At 35.9% G+C, this 21,655-nt stretch overlaps 1 protein-coding gene across 1 annotated transcript in view; it reads right to left on the bottom strand.

The window, feature by feature from the left end:
* Positions 1 to 9,826, bottom strand: part of CHST9 (carbohydrate sulfotransferase 9) — a 222,324-nt gene extending 212,498 nt beyond the window's left edge. Inside the window, exon 1 of the mRNA XM_039843985.1 lies at positions 9,711 to 9,826. The gene's annotated coding sequence lies outside the window, so the exon portion shown is untranslated. The remainder of the gene's footprint in view (positions 1 to 9,710) is intronic.
* Positions 9,827 to 21,655: the final 11,829 nt, after the last annotated feature.

Here is a 21,655-nt window from a genome sequence, read left to right as displayed (position 1 = left end):
TAAAAATATGGATGTTTTAGTCGACATTTATTCAACAAATACTTACTACATTTCCACTGTGAGCAAACACTCAGTATTTTCTAGGAATATAAAGACCATCAAAACAAGAGGGGGCCCTAACAGAGGTTAATTAAATAATTACACAAATAAATGTGAATTTACAATTCTTTGCATCTAGTTGCAATGAAGGACATGAATACATAAATACGGATACATTTATGCATACAATAATATGCATATTATACCACCTTTACTAGATTAAACAATTGTTAACATTTTGCAACATTTTATTTCTTTCCAAAAATTAAAAATTTTGTTGAACCATTTGAAAGGAAGTTGAAAAGATCATGAGAATTCATCTCTAAATACTTCTGAATATATCTTTATATTTGTATATGTATATTACAAGAGGATTAGACTTAGTCTAGGGGGAAGAGATAGCTCACTTGAGGAAGTGACATTTTGGTCTATATTTTAAGTGTTAACTAAGTATTACATAGGCAATGTTTGGGTATGTATGTTTACAGGTATGGGGACGGGAGGGGGCAAGGTGAGTCAGCACAATGGAAGAAAGCCAGCCCCCTGACGCAGACTGAAGGAGTGGGAGAACCAAAAGAGATGAGATTAGGAGAGTCTGATCCCATTGCGTTTCGAAAAATCAGGTGTACAGTTTTGGTCTTTATCTTCAACAAAACAATAGTAATCCATTTAAGTATGTGTATAGTGCATTTTGAAAAGTTTCCTCTGGCTCTTTGGAGGATGGATTTGGAGGGAGAGTAATGTCAGATGCTAGGAGAGCAGTTATAAAGCCCCTGTAGTTTTATCTACACAATGGATAGTAAAAGCTTAGGCAGCTTTATCACATACTTTTGGAAGTAACAATCAATGACTGGGTGAAGGTTTTGATATGGAGTTGAATGAGAAGGAATGTCAAAGATAAAACCCAAATTGGGAGATGGGGAATCCTGGAGGTTTGATGTCAGATGGGCGGAGATCACAAGTTTAATTCTGACATGTTTCATTTGATGTTTCTTTAAGATAGGCAAGACAAAATGTCAAGTACACAGCTGGATCTACAAGTGGGGAACTTAGAAGGACTTTCTGAGCTAGTACTATGTTTTCTAGAGTGCTCTAAATGACATGTGCCAACAATTTCAAGGAAGGTTTGTTGGATAGTACTTTGTTTATGTATGTTGGGAAAACCAGAGGTGAACTAAAGTTATAAGGTACTAGATGAACAATCTCTGCTACTTGAGTTATTTGTCAATCTATTTCTATTCTAAATGATTTTATAATTCCCTGATCTGCAAAATCTGAAAATATGGTTTCTCTGGATATTTAGCAAGACATATGTGTGTGTGTGCATGTGTGTGTGTGTCAAAAAAGTGATAATGTAAATATGAGATTAATATTTAAAATATTTAACAATAAGTACAGCTTGGGCTCCAGCCATAAATGATCAGTAAGACCATACCAGTGCATATAGCTGAAAGCCAGCCCAGCCACAGAAATAGAATCTCATTCTCCAATAGTAAAGATTCCTAACTGAAAATACAGCGCTACTATTAGGAGGTAAAAGAATGTTGATATTTACTGCGTCTAGTCCAATAATATTACTAACACCTAAGCAGTTTTAAATACATTGAGACAACTGATTTTCAGAGGAGAATAAATTACCATCATTCTAATCTAATGTTCAAAAAATGCTGTGGAAAAATAAAATTTATTTCATGTTATGTTTCTAAAAAATTGTCTACATTTCAATTTTGGAATTTCTTTTTTAAAGCATACAATCGACACCATCATTTTATCTAAATCTTCACAGACTACAGTTGCTTAAAGTAACGTGACTGTGGGTCACAGCTCTAATTCCTTCTATAAAAAAAAAAGAAAACAATAGAAATGACTACAAAGCTGAGTGAGCTTTGAGCTTCCTGCTTTTGAAACTAATGGAAAAGTAAGTATTACATTCATCATTTGAATTGACAAAGTTGTCTTATTTTGTTTTCCCATTTTCACATATATCTAATGGAGGCTTCTGAAATTTCTTTCACTACATTAACTGGGTGTATTTTTCCTTTCTTAAGAGAAGTTAAGTCATCAACCCTCAGAGTCCCCATTCTTCAAAGCCAAATCCAAAGTCACAGGAACTGGGGGTTCTTAGCCCATCTCAGGCACCTGACCTCTGTTGAATGTACATTCTTGAGTGTTTTAGATTTCAGTTTAGGGTAGTATTGAAGTAGTATCTTAAAAGGATGCACCACAAACCTAGTGACTAGAATGTGTCATATATGTTTATTCTGGCAGAGAAGGTTTTCTCTTGTATAGTGGAGTTAACAGCTCAAATATGAAGGGCTTTACTTTCACAATCTGTGCCTTTATTTTATATAAGAATGAAAAGCATAACAAGAAAAAAGTAGATATTCCAATAAAATTCTACTGCCTGGATAGATCTTTGTGCTGCTCAAATGAAAGAAGCTCCTTATTTTCCTTATCACCTCCACAGTCCAACAACCTCAATTTCATCTTCTCTCAGTTCCCGTTGCACCATTATACAATTAGAAATTGTAACAAAAGTAGACCAAATAAAGTTAAGGGTCAGTCTCAGGTTGAGTGCCGGGCCATTCAATTGACCAAGAAGCTTCCAGGAAGAACGAACAATACACAGCAAAACCATCATAGATCAAATTGTGTTCTGGACAATTGCTGCATCCCCTTTGCAGGAAAAGCTGCCTCCCTTGATTGGGTAAAATATGCCTTTCAGTGCCTTTCAAAACATGCCTTGTGATTGTGTGGAAGCAATTGTTTATTTGCACGCATACACACATACACACAATGACTTCAATTTTAACTGTTCAGGGTTTACAGTAAAAAGCCTCTTCTTTTTTTTAAAAAAAAAGAGTAAGATATGCAAGATTACAAAAGACATCTAAGATGGACAGGGAGAAGGAAGTAATCTAAGAAAAAATATCTTATTTATAATTTGGTAATTTCAAGATGCTTGTAGCTAATTCTGAAAGGACATTTCATATTAAGTTAATTCTAAGAGCAGGTCTCACATTATGGCCTAGAAGTAACATTAGAAGTAAGAAAATTTGCGTTTCACTCTCAATTCCCACCTTGTTTCTGGGATCCTACCCACACTTTCCTGTATGTTGTGTATATGGTTAGTCTTCAAAGCCTTCTAATCTCTCTGTAAATACTATAAATTTTGCAAAGGGGAGAGATATTGGTGTGCTTTTAGCATAATCTAAATATATCTAAGACAGACAGTACAGTTGTTTATAACTATCCCATGTCCAAGTCCTATATGCCAGCTCAGGACACATTTATTTCAAGCAATTCAAAAAAATTTCTAATACAGCAATTTATTTAGGTTGGTAACAGATTTGGGCCTCTTCTATGAGCATACCATAAAGCACTATGTTTTATGATGCAACTTCCAATATTGGACCGGTGCAGTTGTGTGCATAAGCATGTTTCAAGGGCATGAAAAATAAAATCTCAAATAATATCTCATCTCCTGTTTTTTTCAGCACCTAAAATTATGTGTGAGTATACATGTATGTAAACATGTATGTATATACATATTGTGCACACACATATACACACATACATATGTGTGAATGTACATAATGTCTCTATATATGAAACCCTTCAATGTTTTCTGGAGATATGCTTTAAACAAGGTTAAGGCCTGGGAGAACTAATATATTCGCTAGCTTGCACGTTTGTTTGTCACCACTCACAGTCACCCACAAAACATAGATTCTTAAGGAAAATAAAGACCAGGAGAAGTGAATTTTTATAAAAGTGACAGTGACAGAAAAAGATCAGAACATGAACTTGAGCGTGGTGGGCAGTGAAATGTAACTATGGTTCATTAAGGCAGGATACTAGTGAACAAGTGAAATGGTTCCACTTAAAAGAAGTAAAGATAGGTGGATAAGGGCATGAAAACTAAGCCATGACATGATAAAAATTGTGTTTATCTATCCCGATGACTGTCATCAGAGCCAGATCATGCCCTAGAGAATATTTTGGGAAAGGCTGGGTATGCTCAGGTTTGTCATGATTTCTGGAGGAAAGTGCTGTTGACTTTGGGTGAGCAGGTGGGGTTGCCTCAGTCAATGAAGGTTTTTCTCAAATGTCTCATACAACATACGATGTTCCACTGAACTAAACCTATAATGAATATCAACCTGTAGAATCTAGTACATAATCATAATTCAGCATTTTATAAGAATTTTCAACAAAAGCCCAGTGATTTACAGTAACATTGCTGTGGTGAATAATTTAATCATTTTGTGTAGTCTGTCTCCTAACTCTAGAACTGACAGACTACACTATTAATAGAAAATACACTTTAAAAGGCAGTATTAGCATGAAATCAATCATTTTCATTTTAGAAATTTTATCTGTCATTATTGATTATATGGTGGGTCATCTGCAGAGTCCCTTGAAGTAGTAACAACATGAAAATGTTCCATAAAGTAGCTTTGGAATTTTGGTAAAAGTAGATTAGTATTTACTCTCTCATTTGCAAAATATCACACTTACACATTTTCTTCACTCCAGCAGTCTATAATTTGACTTGACATATTTTCCCTACAACGATTACCATTATTTCCTTCTTTCTGTTATACACAAATAACTCTAGTATGTAATTATCCTAACGCTACTTTTAGTCTATCATCGTTCTTTCATTTTCCTGTACTTCTTGTATGGAATGTCTTCTGATTTTTTATTTGTCTTAAATCCAAATTTATTCATTATATATACACTCAAGTTTTGACTTCTTTAATATGTGTTCCAGTGAAGTCGACCCCAAACATCATTATAGTGAAATGCAGTTTTATTACAAATTACTTTCATTTTATTACTCCTTTTCATTACAATGTATTCAGTAACTATATTACGGATGAATTACATTTAAGGATATTAAGAGGGTACCACAAAATATTTGTTAATTAGAAAGAGGACAAAGTCTAAGAGGGCTGAGGACCACAGTTTGATCCGTGGTGAGTACTCAGTGAATGACGGAGGGCAGAAAAGTCACAAGCCTTCTGCATTTACCTCTGTACCACTTCATTTTGTGACTATCTTGTACAGTTGATAATTGTGATGGCCAGAAGAAGTTAACTCCCCTATGTAACTAACCAACTTACTACAAGGGAGCTGGATGAAGAATCGGATGAGGTTTCCAGTTCCAGCTCCGCCACTAACCACCGAAATGACCTTTAGTAGCACACTCTGATCACTGTGGACCCCTAATTTCCTTAAATGTAAAATGAGGGCATAGGAATAAATTACTTTTAAGGTCCATTCCAGCTCCATAACAAAATGCCTAATTCTTATTCTAAGACTTAGGCACTGATCAGAAGAAACTGATTCCTTTAATAAATGGATATAAAATATATCCTGTGGGTCTCAATTATTCTAAGCAAAACATTTCAAAAATATTTAGTCTAGTCAGGTCTTTAAAAAATGTCATCCCCTATAAAAAACAAAAATATTTCCTCAAAAAAAAAAACATCGTAAACTTGAAGTAGCGAGCACATTTATTATGAGAACACAGTTCCCATTCTGAAGGGGACATCTACTTTTCTATTACCATTCTGCTCACTGATGTAAAAGTCAGTTTTACTTTTTGCTTTGAATTCTTGAATAAAAGTGGTCTTAGCTGCTTTTCCAATCACATATTTCTTGGCAGGTCTACCCTTTTCCACTGAGGTTTTCTACATTCTTTCTAATAGTCCGCAGAACTAACAATTTGACAAAATCTATATACAACTGAATACTGACTATAAACAAGGTGTTTAACGGCAAGTGTTATGGTGTGAATCAACTTCTTGTTCAAGTAACTATTTCATCCACAACCAATTTTGCCCTAGAGCTTTTAAAAAATACAATAGAAATCTGTTAAATTGGCAGTCTTGCTGAACTTCAACTATTTTTCTAACCAAGTCCACAGTAACAATAGATACTTGAGACCTTATCTTTGATGAAATGTGCTTTGATTTGGAGCATAAGTGCACAGATCCAATGGACGAAACCCCTTATTCTGATGGCATCTTGCTGTTTTTCTTTTGGAAAGCACATACATAAGGCTTAGGACTGTCACCTAAACACCAACACATGTGTATGCTTTAGAAAAATCTCATACTTGAAAATTCAGTTTAGTAAGACTTATAAATTAGAATCTTCTCATGTGGTTTCCAGGAGCACTCTACTATTAGTTTTTTTAAAAAAATATATTAAGCACCTCTGTTACAGGTAAAGTGGGGTTGAATTTCTCAAATTTGGACTGAAGGGCTTTTATTTTTTCCAGGAACATGTCTAATTCTTAACACGTATTCATTAAATAGATATACAATCAAGTTTGGTTATCTTTCTGTGAATTATATATAATCTACTGCACAGTTGTCATATCAGGTTTGCTTATTTCTGTCACCCAGCTCATTTCTGGGCAGGCTGCCCACCTGCTCTACCTTCCCATAAATCGGTTTTGGTGTTTGAGGTATGTAAGCTCATTTAAAAATTAACCTAAACAAAACAAAATACTTAGAAAGGCAACTTGCCCACAATAACAATGAAAATCTTTTTTAAACCAAACATGTAATACATTCCAAAGACAAATACGAATGACTTTTTAAATAACCATGATTTGGGGTTATCTTTGCCTCTATTCTTCTCATTAACATGAATAATTCAAAGTGTTTACTATAAACAGGAAAACTATTTCCCCACAATAATTCATTTTTAGAATACAGAAAAATAAGATGTAACACATCATTATAGATTTCCAAAGGTTTAAATTAGACCATTTTTTTAATGGCAACTTTACTTTCAAAATTTTCTATAGTTTGGGTTCATTTTCTTCGATGCTATCCTGCTAGTAAGGGGAATCTTAAGCTTTCAAGATAAGGGCAGTATAGAGCAGTATAGCAGGCAAGAAGGCACATTTCTTTGGTTTTTCATATTCTTCAAGTACATATAAATTATTCGCAAAGTGTAAACAAGATTGCCAATATGTTTTCCACCAAGTCTATTAACGTGCTTTGGGATAATACACTCAGATTTGAGAAAAAAGAACTTCCCAACATTCTGACTGCAGTGAAGGAACAACATATTTATTATGCAACTTAATTCTGACTAATAAAAATATCCTAACACTGCAGTTTTGGCTTCAGCAAACATTCCTAAATGAAAAAGCATTCCTGGATAGGGGGTGGGGTGGGATTGAAAACGTCAAGTCTTGCTTGAATGATGACACGAACAAAACAAAGGGTGTGAATCTATCTGCTGATTAAACACACTCACTCTGATTCCCAAACACAAATATAAAGAATATTATAGAGACATTTTTTCATATCTTATATATTATTCAGACCCAATATTTGTTTGTGAAACAATGTATATGTCTTAGGTCTACTTATTTGGGGTTTGGAAAATTAAATTAGTCTCCTATTTTGTAAATTCTTCCTGGGAAGTTGTTCATTCTTCTGGAAACCACGCTAATTTTCTGAAGTCACAGGACTGTTTAACGTACTGCTTCAGAGCACCAAAAGCTATCCTTGTGACCAGGAAGGGAAAGAATGTCACCAGGAGGAGCCTGCAGCTGCACTAATTCTCAGCTTCACTCTGGTCACAAAAAGGTGGGGCAAGAAAAGCTATTGGATTTCACTAGAGTATACACCAGTCTTGGCCAAAGGCTTTCAAACTTTCTGACTTCTCCTTTCATTGAAAGTAAAAGGAGAGGAGCTTATAGTGTAATAAGCCAAACACAACAGTTGCTGAACCTGGGTCAACATCAGCTACCATTATAGCTTTTGGGATGTTCATGGAAATGTATGCAATGAGAATATATGTTTTGATACCTGTGAGAATAAAACATTGCACTTTAAGAGAGTGGGAGAGAACAGATGGTTGGTAATGATTTAAAACATTTATGTTTTTGGACCGTCACCAAGCCTCTGTATAAAAAAATATATATATGGTGTTTAGTTAGTACAAACCAACATCTATCTGCAAGGCGCTCATTTTCTGGAAGATGTTACTGTAACAAAGGAGATAAAAACCAAATGAGGCAAGAGGAAAATTCTTCTGATTTCCTCAAGGCATTCAATGTGTGTTATTTCTTATTGACTATATTCAATCAAAATGTTTTCTGTGTGATGAGAGGGTTTTAATTTTTCCTCAATAACTAGTCAACTCTAAGTGTCTAGGTACAGTATTCTTTTTGAATGCGTTGGATAGAACTGTAATTTTGTTCTGTAAATCTATTTCATGTTGACTGAAACTCTTAAAAAACCCTTTTAGCAATAATAAAATCTGGTAGTCCAGAGTACTCTTGCCCATGAGAAACAATAACATCCTCCTAATCCTCAATTGGTAGACAGGCATATGGTGTTACGCTTATGTGCAGCAATTGGCAGGTGCCAGGCTAATGAATTAGGAAGACATAAATATTAAATATAGGCACACTGTATTTTGGTGTGTATGTGTGAGTCTAAAAGAAGCCCATGTCCTTTAAATCCAGTGGAATAGTAACAGTACAGATAAAATTATATACAGAGAGAATAATGCAATGTTTGAGGTTAAAGAGAAGGAAAATAACATTGGTAAATAATACTCTTAATTACTATAAAAACTGTTTTTTAAAAAAGAGTCCTGTTAAACATCCAGTGTTTTGATTTGGTTCTGATAACATAATGGAAAAAAAAGTCATACAAACACACACACTTTATTATTTACTTGCCATCCCTTTCAAAACCCTGGGAACTGTTCAGGAACAGTTTGCTTGTAGGAGGGAGTTGGGGGTGGACCTGCCGGGAGAGGAGGGAGGAGGAGCGACAGCTCTAGCTTCACACCTGTGAACTTAGTTGGAAATAAGTCCTGACAGGCATCAAACATAACACCTTTTAGCCTTCTAACAGAAACATGCTGATAGGCAGGATGTTCAAATGGGGCAGAAGAGGGAGCGGGTAACCGTGTGAAAGTAATGGCAGTAGCAACAAAACAACCACGCAGTTCCTACTCTCCTCAACCCACCTCAAGTCCCCTCCCTATGTCACCCCTCCCGACCCTTTTGCTGGGGCAACACAGAACCTGAGCTCTGAGTCTCCCAATTTCTCTCCCACATTGCCTGCAGACTCAGGACCGATGCAAGAGGGGCACCACAGCAGAGATGCTCATCTTTCTGCCAAACATGCTGGAGGAACAGATAAACAGGCATCAGAAACTCAAGACTGTTCTTTCTGGGGTCCTCTTTCCAACTTATGTGTGCCGCAGTGGAGGCAGGTACTGGATTCCTGACTCCAGGTGCCCCGCCAGGGCCCTGGAATCCAGCAAGGGTAGCTAATAAGTTCGGGCACCCGTCCTCCTCCGTCGCTCTCAAAGTCTCCGTATCCCCTCCATCTCCCGGATCGCCCCACATCACCACTCCAGCATGTCCGATAAAGTGAATGGAAGTGGGTTCCAACAGTGGGAGAGGCGGGGAGGGAGTGCTGGAAGAGAATGGGTGGAAAGAAAAAGATGCCTCTCGCAGTCAACAGAGGCGAAGTTCCTGGAAAGGTGAGGATGCACGTCCCCGCCCACCCAGACCCGGCTCCGACCGTGGGTGCCACGCGGCGCCCCGCAGTCTCGGAGCCTCGGATCTCGAGCTCGCACGCCTCCCCGCAAACGTGCCCCAACCCAAATGAGGTTACCTCGCGAGGGCGAGGGGAGCCGAGGCGAGCGGGAGGCGCAGGTACTGCTTTTCCAGAAGCGGAGCTTGGGCAGAAAACTTCCCCGCGCTCCGAGGCAAACTCTCGTGGACTCCTGCCGCGGGCCGCTGCGTGGGGAGCCGCGCAGCGCGGGGCGCGGGGGCTGCGCAGAGCCGGGCGCTCGCCCTGGCGCGTCGGCCGGCTGGGGCTGCGGCACCGCTCGGCTCCGTCCGCTCCCGCCGCCCGATCCCGCTGCCGCCGCCGCGCCCTCGCCCTCCCCGCAGCTCCGCCTCCCGCCTTTTATCTCCCTCGCCGCCCGCCCTCCCGCCCGCGCTGCCTTCTTTTTCTCCGCCCCTGTCGTTCTGTCTTCCTCTTACTTTCTGGCCTTATCTCTGCTGGCGACTCATCTTACCCCCCAGCCCTGGGTCTGTCCCATGGCTCTAGTGCCACCCTATTTTTGGTCAAGGAAGTGATTGTTTCCCCCGTTTGTTTCCTGATTCACCTTCCTAATTCACGGCTGCCCTGGCTCAGGTTCCTTTCCCAGGTGTTCTAGAAACGCCTGAAGGACTAAATCAATAGGTTAGTAGGTTATGGCAAACACTGACTCCAACGTCTTAGACTCTGTATTGCTTGACAGATTTTTAAAAACTACATATATTGATTATTAAAGTAAAGTCCGGGACGGAAATATGTGCTGTAGGTGAGCTCAGTAGCAGGTTTCCGGAAGGCCAGGGCTTCCTTTAAAAGAGCAAAGTGGCCACTAACGTCAGCACGACAGCACGGAGGCCTCCTAGATCTCTCAGGCCATGCATTTCAAAATCGAATGAGCTGAAGTTGGCAGTCTGTAAAGGGCTTTGCAAAGACCAAGATTAGTATAAATTTACTGTTTATCACTAAAGGAAACGGTTCATTGATATTTAAAAATGATTTCCAAACATGCTAGCAACAATTTGTCCAAACTAGGGCAAACAAAATTAACATAAGCTTGATCGCCTAGCTTGCATTCAGGCAGTTTCTATGAATTAACAAAGAAAAACTTTTTTTTTTCAAGTAGTAAGTGGTTAAACCTACCTCATTGATGCATTAGAGTGTATATTTTTTTTCAAGCAGATGTTATCAACTTTCTACATTTTCAGTAGGTCTTATTCTTGCTAATGGTTTAGGAAAAATACATCTGGTGGTAGTGAACTTTGGTTCCATGAAGAAATATTATTATAGAACTTGCTTGCATGATTCTGGTATCTTTTAAGCGCAGCTTGATTTGTGGTGGTGGTTGTTGTTATTTTTAAATGTTGTTATTTTAATAAAATTAAGAATTTTATTTTTAATTCCTATGTCTGCTGGTTTGTTATTAACAATTTAGATAGTGTCTGTCCTCCCTGCCACCAAGATCTTTACTCATCATGAGAATGAATATCTTGTCCTGCAGTTGGACTTTTAAGGAAACAGGGTAATGTCCCTGAGCTGTATTTAACTGGCAGGCAATTGATGAGTGCTTGTTGAATGAATTAAACAATTTAACTTAGTCTCTTTGGGTTTGGTCCCGTAGGTGTCATTCCACGTTTTATGAACGCTTAGAGTTGGGACCATTCATTACACCTGAGCAGTGAAGATATCCCAGCCAGGCTCAGAAGACCTGGACTCTAATTCTTGGCTGATGTAAATCACACAACTTTTGTGGCCTTTGCATTCTCATTTGTAAAATAAAGTGGTTGAGCAAGAATATCATTATAACTCTATAATTTCTAAATTCCTAAAGGTTTTTTTTATTTTTTTTTATTTTTTAGCTAATAAGAGAAGCTGATCATGATGAGGTCAACTTCTGATTGAATTTGCTTGATTTGTGTGCTGCTGGGCATTTCCAGTCTATTGTAGGATTTTCGAGTTTTCAGAATTTATTTCATTCATGTATCATAGCAAATCAAACACAACTATGAACTGTCTTCCTTTCCTAAACCTCTGTCTAAAGCCATTAAAAATATTTTTTAATAACAAAGGAAATTGAATTTTGTTAATATCCAAGTTTGCCAAATAAAAGATCAAAGAATCACCTAAAAATGTGTACCAAGCATCAGTATAAGATTCTTCTTCTTGTGGCATTTGATTTGGAGTTATGAGGTTAAGTGAAAATATTACCTTTTTAAATTTTATAGTTAAACTAATTTAATTTTTATATAGTGAATTTTTTTCTAAAACATTGATTCACAACATGTTTCTAAACTCTCTATTAATTTTGTTTAGTCCTTTGAATTTCTTAAAATGTTTAACTATTGACTATTTCTGGGCAAGTATGAAGCTTATGGATCATTGATCCTTTAATGTGTAGGTTTGGAACAATTACAGTCATAAAAAGAGTTTCTGCATCAAATCTCAAGGTACATTTGATTGCAAGAGTGCCTTTGTGGACAGAGGACTTCATCACCATGACGCAGATATCACTGGGGTCAGCATAAGAAATGCAGTCAAATTTAGTTTTGAAAATGTATATGAGGAAGACAGGGGTAGAAGGTTTGGAAAAGAGTAAATGTGGATATTTTCTTAGCATCTATATATACAAAAAGCTCCTTTAAAGTGTGAATACAGGACTATTGTGGGATAGCTCTTGATATTTTTGAGTGTGTGCTTTTCTTTAACCATGCAGTTCTCAATGATGACTTGGCTTAATGAATGGCCAAAGTAATAATTCAGCAGAAATGTATTAAGCGCAATGTACAAGAACACATGGGGGGTGCAAATACCTATAAATCGTCTTATTTATGGCTCCAACTGCTTTGTTGAGGGAAAGTAAAGATACATTTACTTGAAAAGTAAATATACAGGAGTCAATAGAAGATAATCCAGTAGCTACAGTGGTTTCCCCTTAACTTCTCTTTCTCTTATTCTGTAGGGCAAAAGTAAAACAAGAAAAATAATAAAAGAATATGATTTATGTTGATTCACAAACAAGAGAACACAAGCTACCCCACTGAACTAGAAGGGGAGAATGGCAGAACTCTTGTAATAGATGATAAAAAGTCATCCAGACTTTTCTGGGGGAAAAATAAAAATAAATAACTCCTAAGGAAAAATCGGTTTAAAATTGTTTTTAAAGATCTTAAGCTAGTGAAATGAAATGGAAAGACTACTAGAGAACTGGATTTGGTTCCATGAAGTTAGGCATGTCTTCTCTGATATAAGATTTTCCTCAGTAGAAGAAATTCTCAACAAAAATGAGAGCTGAAGAGAATTATGAAACTGGTTACCTGAAGTCGATCTATAGGATGCAGAGTGTGGTATTGTGTAAAGTAGAACTTACTCTCTGAAATTTCAGAAGGAAGCATCTTATTATTTTAATATCAAGAATAAATAGGGAAAAAGCACAAAGCATTAAAACTGTACAGTCTAGGAGGAGTCTTGAAGCACAATGATTAACCTTCTGCTACACCTAGCACGGTATAGCAAATTTTGCAATGTGAGGTAGACCAAAATTATTGTGTTATGGGGAAATAAAGAAAAGATATTGGCTCTGTGAGCTCTGACTTTAACATGCTATTTAGGGACCAGTTTATTTCTTAAGAGTTAAGAATAACATCAAGGAACAGCTATACATAACTAAAGCACAAATTAAGTATTCTAAAGAATGTAGTGGAAAGAAAAAGGAAATGCAAAAGGAAAAATACACTACTGAAGAAAGCACAGGATTGATAGTAAATTAGGAATGACTATAATTCCTAAAGAATTAAAAACTTTAAATTGTATGAAAATATAATATTGGTCAAAGAATAAAACTAAAAGATAATTATAAATAAATAAAAATGTATAACAAAATGTGTTGTTATTATTATTATATATGCTATCTGAATAAAGCAATGAATCAGGGTCAAATAAATTAGAAGAGTCAGCGCCTAATAGTCTTGGTAAATAGAGCAGGTCAATAAATATACATTGATTAGTTGATGGAATAAGAACTGCTTGCAGTTATTTTAGGAAAATCAAAGTCACTAGGGAAGTTTTGTATGTAATTTCTTAAACTAAGCAAGTATGAGTTTCCTTTATAAATAATAAGAAACAAAATCTCTCCAAATGGTCACTTTTAAGTCCAAAGCAATGAAATTTTATAAACATTTTATAACATACTGTTTGCATGTAGAAAAACCTAAATGAGAAACATGTAAAGTATGTAAATATAAATGTGTTTCTGTATAAAGAAGTTATATTTTACATCTTTGTTGATTTTTCGATAGATGTTTGAAATGAGGAAAATTCTATGTGAACAGTATACTAAAAAATGCAATACTATCCTCTAAATCCATATTTAGACATACACATTTTTATTTCCTGGTGTGAGGTTAGTTTTTTATGTGAGTAATAAAGATATTGATATATGACTTCAAGACCCTAACTCAAAATAAAAAATAATTTGCAATGACCTAAATAGATGAGACTTTTATTACTATAAATTTCATCTATGTGAGGATGAAATATGGAAGCCTTCCTTGACAAATATTTTACTAATTAATTCACCAGGCATGGCTGTCTAGTCAATGTGGGCACTGTGTTAGTACTTTAGATACAAAATTAATAAGATGTGGTCCCTTTTATTTAAAAAAATTTTTTTTTAGAATCAAAAGGAAAGTTTATTAGAAAAGGGGTAACCCTTCACAGACAGTGTGGTCTCCTCTCAGAAGCAGAGAGTGAGAAGGACCAAGAGAGACTTAGAAAGACAATGGCGAGTGGGGCAGTGAGAGGGACAGAGTAAAGGCATTGAGAGGGATGAAGATGTGGCCCCTTTTAAAACGTGATAACTAATGAATTCAAATCACATATCATTGAATTTAGAAACACAAGCCTACAGGAAAAATAAAGAAAGATTTGTTGGGAGTAAAAGAAAAGGAAAAATCAAAATAACTTTGCATGCTTTCTGTTCAATGATATGTGTGTGTATCTGTCTATCCATTGTTGGGAGAAAGAAAGCAAGGTCATAAGAGTTTTGATGAAATCAAGAGAATATGTCAATGATGTATCCTAAGATAAAATATGGCTTTTGAGGGCAGAGAGTAATTCTAAATTCACCTCTCCCATACAATGAATTTTTTCCTGTCCAGCACTGGGAGTATTTTTGATATACGATTCACCTCAGGAAATCTAATATCATTGTAGCCCCGAGGGACACAGACCATGGTGACTGTCCTAGCCTTTTTAAAGACTTTTTGTTGACTGTTCAAAGTATGCATCGTTAACAGGAGGATTTTTATTTAAATAAAGGTAAATAATTATTTTTGAAAACTAATATGTAAGATGAAAAAATTAATGTAAAATTCAAGAAATCTTATATTTGGTAGCCTCAAAATTTAGTATATAATATCAGTAATGTATTACAAATATTATTTTCTAAAGTTGATAATAGCTGAAAAAGCAGAACCAGTTCAGCTTAAACTCATTTATTTAGATATTTACTTGTGAATCTATGTAAACATACAGTTATTCTGAACACTATTTGGATATTTGGTCTATTTAAATGTCCTTTTTATCTCCCCTTCCATTAAAAAATGAATTTTAAATATTCTCTCTTGGCACTTAGAAAAAAGGAAAAGAAAGAAGTTAGTATTTACTAGATATTTACCTTTCTGTTTTTGTATTTGTGAGAATTAAATAAGTGGGAGTTAAAACTTGAAGGACTGCTTTATTTTAGGGGGAAAAAGATACTATCTCTGGCTTATAATTGTGAAAGTATCTTGAACCATAAGTACTATGGTAAAAATGGTCCCTTTTAAATAAACAAGTTTTGGATATCATCTCTTGCTAAATTCCATCCGTCAATGCATTTCTTAATGCGTGGTAACATCCAACAATAAATGTTCCAAAGCGGAATGTGTCCTTAAGCAGCTTTCTCAAAAAGTTGCCATTGTTAAGTTCATAGAGAGCATAGATTTAAACATTTATTTAATTGTTAGAATATTAAAAATACGTCCATGGTATGATCTCTATTACCTTGAGATCTTACCTGCTTCATCTTCATCTCTCTCTTCTCTTGATTTACATTCACATTCTAGCCACTGTGCTGAGCACTTTAATTCTTAATTTCAAAATACTAATATTATCTTGAAAAAGTCTCCATGCAGAGAGTAAATCTGTAGTATACTTATTGATTCAGTGTAAGTTTTCAGTGTCAAGTAACCATTTTAGAAGTTTTTGCAACATTATATAGTTGATACATCTTTAATGCTTTGTTTTTCATTTGATAGGAGGGACTATTTAACAAATCTGCATAGATATCCTTTCTGCATTTTCAGACATATTTGACTGTATTTCATGAAGTACTACATCACATATACATTATGCAAATGTCATGAAACTATAGAACTCTCTTGTTTTTCTTTTTTCCAACCACCTCTAAAAGCAAAGCAGTAACATACCGGTATATCATCTTTTGAACACTGTCTGTACCTCTGGGTTAGACGTGCAAATATCTCGCCCAGCATGAGAGTTTGCCCATGTTTGTTGTCAAGCTGACTGGAGACTCATATGAGAAAAAAGTGAAATGCGTTTCATGTAATGAAGAAGCAGGAGGGAAAGCAAAGGCTTTTCATAAAGAATGTAGAAACAAATTTGTTCTAATTTGACCATTTTATTGTAAATGTAGTAAATACCAGAAATTAAAGAGTAAAAACTGAATGTACAATGGGTACTCCCTAGCTACGAATAAAGTTTTAAATCATCCTTTGGATTAAATGCAATTAAATGCTATTACTTTTAGCCATGATGAATTATCATAGGTGGTGAAAACATGTATGACTATAGTTTGTAGGATGAGCAGAGTAGCAAATAATTATCTTTGCATTTATCTTTGCAGGCAATGAAAGAGCGTCAAGTTAGGGAGGAAAGAACAAGCCTAGTGTTTGTTATTCTTTCCTACTCTTGAATATTTGGAAAGCATGTCTGTTGATGGAAAGAATTAGCAAATATTTATAGATACCATTGCCTACCTTAGGTAGCCTGTCATGTTAGCAGATTAAGTTGACCTCTTTTAAACATTTGTTTTAAAATTTAAATTGTACTTGCATAAGAAAAATTATTTTCCTAAAGCATCTTTTTCCTGCCATATATTTCTTGTCTGAAGGAAAGTAAAACAGAGGACTAAATAAAATGTAACATAATAATTTATGACTTTTACCCACTGTGTAAATATAAGGAGTTGCTAGGAATATAAGGTAATGAAAACAGAACTACAGCACCAACAGAATTAGAGATGTGGAGGCTTGGTATTACTATATGCAATTTACAGATAAAAGTGTTGATGGGGGGCAAATTCTAGAAAGATTTTTATTGGTTGTTATGCCAGTTCTGAGTTCCATAATCTCAGATAATTATGGAAAATGGAAAGAGAATCAGGAGGAAAACTACACAGTCATATCGACTGCCCAGTATGGTGCCTGGCATAAGGTAGACAAGCATGATTTATTTATTGATGGAATCAAATTAAACTTAAACTAAGATCCAGGGAAAAAGCCAAATATTCTGTCATTATTTAAGTTGTCTTCAAGATTAAAAAAAAAAATATATATATATATATTTTCAAGAAACTGGGCTGACATCGAAAGTATCAAGGATTATATAGTATTAGATATCCGTATTTACGGAAATCATATCGTTTGTTCATTTATTTAGTAAATATTTATTGCTCATCTCCCATGTTGACAGTTTCCTCTAGAGAAGAGCAAGATCTCTGCCTTCATGCCATTTGCACTCCAGTAGGAAAAGAACACTAAACAAGTATACAAAATAAATAAATATAAGTAAGTTCTGAAAGTTTCTATTAAAAAAACTACCAGAGTTATATGATAGTTAATAGGAGAAAGAGGGTACTGAGGTAGAAGTTCAGGTCAGGAGACCATGTTTGAGTTGAGTCTTAAAGAGGAGAAAGAGTAAACTAAGCCAAAAGCCTAAAGAGCAGCGTTCCAGGAGGAAAGATAAGCATGTGCAAAGGCCCTGTGGTGACAGGGTTTGGTATATTAAGGGAGTAGAAAGGAAGCCAAATAGGCTGTGGCAAGGTGAGCTCTCATGAGCTGAGGCTAATTAATAATGAGGGCTCAGTTCATGGAGAGCTTATGGGACATGATAAGGCATTCACACTTTATTTTATGTACAGTGAGAAGCCACTGAAGGATTTTATTTTTTTTAATTTATTCTTAAAAATTTATTTATTTATTTATTTATTTATTATTTATTATTTATTTTATGGTGACATTGGTTTATAAAATCCAGTTAGTTTCAGGTATATAATTCAACAGTCAGATATATAGAGGATTTTAAATATAGGTAGTCAGATTTATATTTATTGATAGTCAATGTAAGTAAATAATAGTTTGAATTAATACAGAGGTTGTATATCAATTTCTCCTTGAGGAAAGTTCTCTATATGGGTCTCATTCCAGGTGTGTAGAAATGATTAATTTATTAATCCTAATATGAGGACCTCTTATGTCTGTGTCACACACACACAATATAGCAAGTCAATTATTTTTGTTTCTAGCTTTCACCTTCAACGAAAATCATAAATTACCCTGTAGATATATGATTAAATTTAGGGTCAGTCTTATAATAAATTCTGGTGAGGTTTTGCATATGATTATGAATGAATGAATCTTTCATTTGTTTGAAGTGATCTGGAGAGAGATGATTTCTCGAGATTTCATTCAATTTTTATCATTGGTGTTCTCAGTACAACTGTGGACCTCTTTGCACCTTTACACCTTGAAACGACAGCAACTCAGAGGCTTGCTTGGTTTTAATATTTATTGAAGAAATGTACCCAGCTGGAGCTGCACACCCACGAACTAGATCCCACAGACTCCCTGATGACAGGAAACAGCAGGCCCTAGCTCATTGCCCAAAGAACGCTGGCTATGTTCCTGGTATTTGAGATCCCTTTTCACTATTTTGCTGTCATTTTCATCACGTTATAAAATTGTGGTTTGTCCAAAACCCTTAGAGGCGACATAATTCATGGGAGAAATGCATCCTAAAGTTATGTAGGAAATTTGTCAGCTTAAAATTGCAAGAGTTATGATAAATTAGTTAGAGCTGCTGTAACAAAGTACCATTAACTGGATTGCTTAAACAACAGGTATTTATTTTCTCACAATTCTAGAGGCTAGAAATTCAAGATCAAGGTGTTGGCAGGGTTGGTTTCTTCTGAAGTTTCTCTCCTTGGCTTGTAGTTGGCCATCTTCTTCCTGTATCTTCACATGGTCTTCTCATGTATTTGTTGTGCCCTAATCAGCTCTTATAAGGACACCAATCATACTGATGAGGACCCTCCCTAATGACCTAATTTTAACTTAATTAGCTATTTAAAGATCTTATTTCCAAATATAGTCACATTCTGAGGCATTAGGGGTTAGGGCTTCAACATGTGAATTTGGGGGGGACACAGTGCAGCCCAAAACAGGGAAGTAGAAAATCTGAAAGATAAATGAAAAGGTATTAAAAATTTTATTTGTGCAGATTGAACATCAATGAGCACCACTCAACTTTTCATACAAAATTTTCATACAGTCAAATTTGTAGACCCTCATATTTTACGCTCTTTGAACTACTCTACTCAACATTTCTAGTTTCTTGCATTAGTTTAAATAAAGTTTGAAATACCTACAGAGTTACTTTTTTTCCATAATGTAAGGACATAGCAATGGTTTCAAGGAAGGTGACTTTAAGAGTAATGGAATTACATTGCCACGTTGTGTTTAGATAGGAATGAGAAGATTAGAAACATGATAGAAAAGGAATACATGAGACAAACTAATTTTAAACTTTGCATTGAAGGTCAGATTATTTTAATTTTGATGAAATTCATTGATTATAAGACTTGTTTACTATCTGATTTTAGGACATGTTTCTCTTCATTTACTCAGAGTTTTGCCCACACAAGAGTTTACTATCTTGGTGCATTGGTTAAACATTATTATTTGTCGGCTCTCGAAACATTAGATCACTGTGGTGGATAATTTCTGTTTGCACTTCTACATCCAAATATCAACCTCCTCACTCTGCCCTATGTTGGAGAACAGACCCATATGGATTGCATCTGCAGATTTCCTAGTTCTCTGGCTTCTGCCTGGGTTCTGCCAAGGGAATGCTGGTACAGGAGGTCAGAGAGCAGGAGGAAAGAGGAAAGAGCCTTATTCTTTTGGCTCCTTCTCATCCAGGTTGTCTAGGAGGTGCTAAAATGTTCTTCCAAAGGCAATGGCTCCTGAGAGCTACCCCGCTCTCAACAGCCTGCTACGTACTCTGGGCCCTAAGACCATTCCCTCCCTTCTCCCTTCCAGACCCGAAGGTGCTAACTCCATACTCCTTCGATCCCCTTTACTAGTCCTAGGGTTCTACACCATTCCTGGATGATTTTCTTAAAAGCTTCCCACAGCTTTGTAAATCATCTGCTTATTAAATTTCCCTCAACATACCTAGTTTTAGTATGCCATCTTACATGGGTTCCTCTGTGCCTAAACAAAAATCATAAAGCTGGGCTGTATCTACCACAGAATAAATCTTTTTCCAGTTCAATCACATCATTAACAGATAACTAATCATTCACTTCTCAATGATTATACATACTTATTGGATGTCTACCATGCTCCTGGCACCGTGTTTGGTGTGGGGGATATGACAGTATGGGGTCTCGTGGAACTGAACATCTGTTGGAGAAGAGCAAAGAGAAGCAGTCATATTTTAGTAAGAAATATTAGCGAAGGAGACAGAAGAGTCACTTAACCTCGGGATAATAATCAGGGAGAATCAAGGAAGGTGCTAGAACTTGCAATGAAATCCAAATTTGAAGATTGGAATAGGAAAAGGGAGACTCTTTATCTTAGGAAAAAAATATCTGAGGAGGTCCAGGGGTAAGAGAAAGTATGGTGTGTTTGCAGAACAAAAAGTAGCTCAGTGTGGCAAGAGCACATAATACAGTGGGGTGAGTAACGTGAGGTTGCAAGTGTTGGTTAGTAGGGGTCTTGTATTTTGTTTTAAAGAATCTAAACTTTATTCCAAAAGCAATGGGGAGAATGAGGGAATAAGCAAGGGAATAACAATTCAGAAAATTCATGCTGGCTGCAGTGTGGAAAATATACAAGGCTGGAGGCAGAGAAGCAAGAGAGGGGCCTGGTGCATTAATCTAGGCAAGAAACGATAGTGGCCCGAATAAATGCCTTAGCAGTAGTAAGGGCAAAAAAGTAGAGAGAATGGAGAGATGTAATCCACGGGAAACTTGCCAGTGGCAACACAGGTAATGCGATTTTTCAAACTGAATTTTAGAATACAGAGCTCTGCTTATCAACACAAAGCTGAACTTTAAACTTGTCGTAACCTTTCAAGAATTTCAGTCAAGCATTTTTATTATTGTTGAAATAGACATTGTTAGAGATTTCACAGAAGACTAACATTGTAGTCTTTATAACGATTTGGCCTGGGCCTGCCAACATAGTTGGCCCAAAATAAATATTTGCTGGGGGAAGTTAGGCAACTGCTGTTTAAAAATAATATACCTTTAGTGATAATAGATTTCTGTTATATGCTTTGCAACTTCACTTTATCATGCAGGGCAAATGCTAGTCTTCAGCAAGAATAAAATCATATAATTTAATATTAAAAAGTAATTTAAAACAGCTCATTGTGGTGGGTATGATATTCTAGTAATGAATTTAAACAGTCTCCGCACAACTGTTCTTTTTTACAAGTTAAAAATTCTTGCAAATGCTATTTTTATGATCCTTACTACCTAAATATGTTTTCTTTTATCTATCTATTTTTTAGGCAGTCCAATGTGCATTAAACTATAGATATCACATTATTTTTGTCAATGAATACTATGCTTAGCACACATAATTTTTTTTAGGACATAGGGATGTAAATAACTTTACTAGTAAATGACTTTACTAAATTACTAAATTTTTGAACAGATTATTACCTTGGTG

Source organism: Pteropus medius, unplaced genomic scaffold (assembly GCF_902729225.1).
Source record: "Pteropus medius unplaced genomic scaffold, Ma_sr-lr_union100, whole genome shotgun sequence".
Classification (NCBI taxonomy): Eukaryota; Metazoa; Chordata; class Mammalia; order Chiroptera; family Pteropodidae; genus Pteropus; species Pteropus medius.
Note: the sequence above shows the minus strand (reverse complement) of the source record. Positions and strands in the feature narration are given on the sequence as shown.